Below are 5495 nucleotides of genomic sequence, written 5' to 3' on the forward strand. Positions count from 1 at the left end.
GCCTCCTGAGTCAGGGATTAAAAGCTCTTTCCTTCTTTCATTCATTCATTTTTTTCTTAGCATCTTTTGGCTAAACTAAAATAAACTTCTGAGAGAAAGTATCAATGACTATTTCTCTAGACTGTTTTGTGTAAGCCAGGTGTGGGGTGCACACCTTAAATCCCAGCAACACAGAGTCAGATGGATCTCTGTGAGTTCAAGGTCAGCCTGATCTACATAGAGAGTCCTAGGTCAGCTAGGGCTACACACTGAGATCCTGTTTCAGTAAATTAAAAAATATGTGTATGTGTTTCTTGGAAGAACAAAAACTACCATCAAATGAAATGCAAGCAAATATCCTCATGCTGTTGTTGACAGCATCTTTTGAATTTTGTCTGCACTGGTATTTGTGTGACTGTGTCTTCCTCCTTTCTGATCAACATGGAAGAAAATATATCACCTGACTACTAGGGAAAAAAACACACTCTGAATGTCCATATCTAATCTGAGAAGATGTCTTCAGAGCCAGTTTCTAGAAGAAGCCTGTGAGCGTGTTTGGTGCACAGACAGCCACTGTCAGTGCCACGGTGTGGTCTCCTGTGAGTTCATGGCAGACAACACTTTCTTCCTCCAGAAATTCCCATGATTTCCCACCTGATGCCCTCAGAGACTCAGCATCCTCCCTGTGCGCTCACAGTATACTCTTTAGGATTATTAGGAATAGTGCCAATAACAAAATCTATCACACATTGCTGTTGTCTGTGGACCTGGCACAGGGTTGCAGAGTGCTCTGTTTTGCGGGAGGACTTGAGGTAAACCAGAAATCATGACTGTTGTCCCCATGTGTATTAAACATCAGACATCTCTTCTGTATTAGTCCTTTTAGATGGTTACCGCCCCACTGTTGAATCTTGCCTGCTAAGATGGTCGGCATCCTGCAGTGTTCTGGGAACTTGGTGTGTGAATCTGTAGAAAAGCTAAAACATGAACAGTCACTAGGTTAGTTCAAAAGCCTAGGAACTGAGCTATACTGAGAAAGATATAGCTGATTTCCCTGAGTGCATTCTGGTTACAGAGGTCTTTTTACATCCGATGTCACAAATGTCAGAGAGGGCTGTGACCACTTCCAACTGCCATCCTTCCGCAGAGGAACCAATAGACAATGAAGACGGGAGAGATCTAACCCCCTTGTGCTCCTCATGGTTTCCCTCTCGCACAGAAGGCCCTTCCCACCATCCTCAACTTGTTCAGCCTGCTCCTGTAGCCATAGGCAATTTTGCTGCAGTAGTGGCTGCCAACTTGGCTGGTGGGAAGCCAGGCCTGGAGGGAATAGAGGGTCCTGGCAACCGCTCGGGTCTGAGGGCCCCACAGGTCAGCTCCCAATGCCTTCCACAAGGCAACCCTGCTGTTTTCTGTCTCCAGCTGTTTTAACAACAATGTGGGAGACTGGATGCCTTGGAAAACATGTAAGTATGCTCACAGTTCCAGAGTCTGGGACAGCTGAGGTCACGGTTCCATATGGCTAAGTTCTGATGAGGGTTCTCTCATTTTCTCACATGGTGGCAGAGGTGGGGATGGAACCTCATCTTTCCTGTCTCCTTAGAAGGACATTAATTCATGAGGAATCCATTCCCAGGGCTCATTTACTCCTCAAAGATAGCATCACACTGGAGCTTAGGGTTTCCATGTGACCTGGGAGGTGACATACACTTTCAGTCCAGAGCAGCCTTATGAAAATGTATATGGTATTCCTGGTTGGCAAAATATGATGTGTATTGTCATGTGGATATAACCTCTCTGAGCATAGAAAGGGGACAGGAATGGTGGAAGCCACAGAGTCCTTTAAAACGGGGGTTAACACAGCTTTTGCAGAAAAAGAAAAACCAAAGAGAAGCCTTGCCTTCCAGCCTTATGAGTAACAGAACTCCAAACAGATACACCCCACCAAGTACTGGCACCTTCAGGAGCAGAGATCTGGCTCAAGAGAAGCATTGGAGCAGAGGTCTATGCAGGGTCCTGGTACAGGAGTCCGCTTCCAGGTGGGAGGGCCTCAAGGTCAGCTTGCACTGCCTTGGGTGGTGCACACTAAACACTGTCTAGATTTCTGCCCTTTCTGACCCCTGCAGGATGCACTGTAGGAGGGACGTCTTTTAAGCAAGGCCAGACCTTGGCTTACAACTCTGGAAGGTCATAAACAATGAGCCTGTTCCTCCGGCAAAGGAAGCATTCACCTTAACCTCTGTCTTCTGAGTGGCTTCTGAGGTCTAAGCTGAGGGTTGGCTATTGTATCTTCCTTCCAGATGATGGGGGCTAGAAACTGGATCAATGATACAGCTGATATTCTCCTCAAAGAAATAAGAGAGGCCTGGAAGGGTCCAGGTGCTGTGATCAAGGAAAAGGGAGTCTGAGGTGGTGGGCCTTCCAAATGTGAGGTTTAGGTCAATAAAGTGACAGCAAGTGAAGCCTGAAGAAATAGGACTGTAGAAGGTCAGCTATATAGGACGGGGCCAAACTGGCTGCACACCTCAAGCCTAGAGCCTAGTTGATTGGTGGGCTTCTCACTGCTGTTAGATGGTAATGGGTACATACACACCACTCTTCTAGAACTATTAGATTTATAAAGTAGACAGCTAGGAGCAGAATTCAGCTCTGAGAAAGTGGGGATAACACTATGGGCTCCAGTTTTCAAGAACAGTGTCCAGGCTCATAAACAGGGACTGTGGGACTCTACCCAGCAGAGGACATAGGGTGATTGATTGCCTTTTAGAAAGCCACCCAAGAAAATGTGGGACAGGATTGCACTCACTCTGGGGTAGCATTCGCTGGGACAAATCCAGAGCAGTCAAGACAATGAAAGGAGAGATGTTGTCCTCATCAGTGAGTTTGTTGTGAGCCAGGTTTGGCTGAGACCAGCTACTCACATGTGAGAAAGGTTGTAAGCACTGCAGGCAAGCACAGCATCGGTGTGTGGAGCAATAGCTGAGCTGTAGAGAGGGGGGTAGTTTGGTCACTGGCAGGTGACAGGCATACTGTTATTGTCTCACTTCCGCAGGCTCAGTTCTTGTAGCCCCTCCCCCTTTAAATGAGCTCAATACCAGTTTAACAGTCCTTTATAAATATCTATTGATGGCAGTCGGGCGGTGGTGGCACACGCCTTTAATCCCAGCACTCAGGAGGCAGAGGCAGGTGGATCTCTGGGAGTTCGAGACCAGCCTGGTCTACAAGAGCTAGTTCCAGGACAGGCACCAAAGCTACAGAGAAACCCTGTCTCGAGAAACCGATATATATATATTGATGGCAATCACTCTATTTGCTTACATACCCCAGTGGGGACATGGTTGTAAATGCTCATGTACACATGTTTTATCCTGAGAAGAGAAATTAAGTTGGTTGCTTTGCCAAATTTAATCACTTCCCCCAGCAGCTGGGGCTTGTCTCCTTTTAGTGATTCTCCACCCAAACCCTTGGACACCAGAAAAAAAACATCTTGCCATGCCGCCAACTGAGGGAGGCTGAAGCCTGAGCAGGTGTTTCGCCTTTCTACGTCACCGTTATTTATATAGAGAGTTCATCTTCAACTTGGCTTTCGCCAGGGACAAGGAGAACACAGAGATTGCTGTCTCAGGCACATAGAGCTTAACGAGTAGAAAGAGGGCGAATTTCAGTTTACAAAATTCCCAAAGCCCTCTCCTTTCTCCCACCCTGTAGCAAAGGTGGTCAGACATCTGAGGGGTAAGTCACTCAGCTCTTCCTTCCATAGACTCCTCAGGATGGAGGAGGGTTGGTGACCAGCAGTTGAAATTGCTTTGAAAAAATTTTGTGAGTTTAGTCCCAAGGCAGTGGATTGTGTGACACACAAGGAGGCTCACTGATGTCATTCAGAGACACCAAGAGTGGCTTAAACCATGTAGATCAAGGGTTTCTTCTTCAGAAGGCGTAGCACAATTATCTCAGCATGCTAAATTCACTCACCCTGGAAGAGGAGACTCTTTTCAAGTGGACCTTTTGGAAGGAACCTGGGATTGTTCTCAATGTCCATATTGGAAGGAGGACAGACAGACAGACGGGCTGTTCCGTGAGGACCTCTCTTCCCAACTCAGTTAAGCTGGAGAAATGCAATGTGGACATGGAACAAGTGAACCTCAGCACAGAGGGTATGCTGTGGAGCGCACCAGGGCCACTGTGCCTCATGGTACTGTCCTTTGTGTTGGCTGTTCCCTTTCTTCCCGCTGGTGGCTTCCCTGTGGTGTTCAGGTGACTGAAGCTCTGTGGTAAAGCTGAAGCTGCCTAAAGATTTACGATTCTGAAGACAAATCCACATCTGTATTATGGTTTTTCATTATTAAGACAGAAAATCTTAAGCAGATACTCAGGGATGAATAAAGCCATGCACGACTTACTTGAATTGACCTTATTGGGTGGTATCATTGACTTTTCATTTAAGTGACCAATGATTAATAGATCACAGTGTAGTTTAAAGTTTCAAATATGTTTTCAGACAGAAATATTCCAAGAATGCAAGTCAGGTATATTTGTCAGATAAATAACAGTCGTGGCATTACATACAGAAAAAGTCTCCCTTCTCGGGTTTCCTAGGGTTGAGATTCAGAGTTCTGTCATTAATCATTCATTGGGGTCGGCCCTCTAGCCAATGGAAGTTGAAGAGAGCCCTGTTGGCTAATTCCTCTGGGCAAAGGGATCATGGGACTAGAGAGGACAACTGGGCAGCCAGTCACATGTCCTTGTGTCCAGACCCACTTCATCCTTGCCTCCAGTTCGAGCGCGCGCGCGCGCGTGTGTGTGTGTGTGTGTGTGTGTGTGTGTGTGTTTCTTCACGGGTGTTCTCACCTGTTCCAACACAGACACAGGGCTTTCTTTTGGAAAGGGGGGGGCATCGTCCATCAGCAAGGCAGCAGCGTTCTGGCACATTGATTCAGGGTGGCTTTCTAAGGTTAAATAAGCGCACACCTTAGCTCTTTGATAAATCACTAACATTAGGAAATCAGCCTCCTCTCCCACCTGGGCCACCACAAAGCCTTTCTGAGTTGTGCTGCCAATCAGTTCTAGGTTCCCTTCAGAAAGTGGTTCCCAGGCTCCAGGTGGTAGGCCAGCAACTCAGACGTCGGGTGCTGGGTTGCCTGGGACACACGTGGCCACTGAGGATGGGAGCCCATGCCCACGTTTCCGTCTGTGCCCCTTGCGCGCTGAGCTACGCGCTCTAAGCCGAATCCCGCGCGGCTGGTTCAAGCAAGGGGGTGGGGTGACCCTGAGGCTCCTGAGATCCTCCGAGGTTCGTGGCCGGTGCTTGGGTGCAGCCAACGTCCCGGGGGCAGCTTCTGAGGGCAAGGTACCTCCTCCCACTCCCGGGATCGCTTCTCCCTCCTCCTTCACACCCCCGCCCCCGGGACCGCGGCGCTCCCTCCCCGCACCGGCCAGTGAGTACACAAAGCGGCGGGTGAGGGGAAGCTTCGCAGGCGTGCACGGAGCAGTGAGATCACTGGCGTTATAAATATCCC

Source organism: Microtus ochrogaster, linkage group LG1 (assembly GCF_000317375.1).
Source record: "Microtus ochrogaster isolate Prairie Vole_2 linkage group LG1, MicOch1.0, whole genome shotgun sequence".
NCBI lineage: Eukaryota > Metazoa > Chordata > Mammalia > Rodentia > Cricetidae > Microtus > Microtus ochrogaster.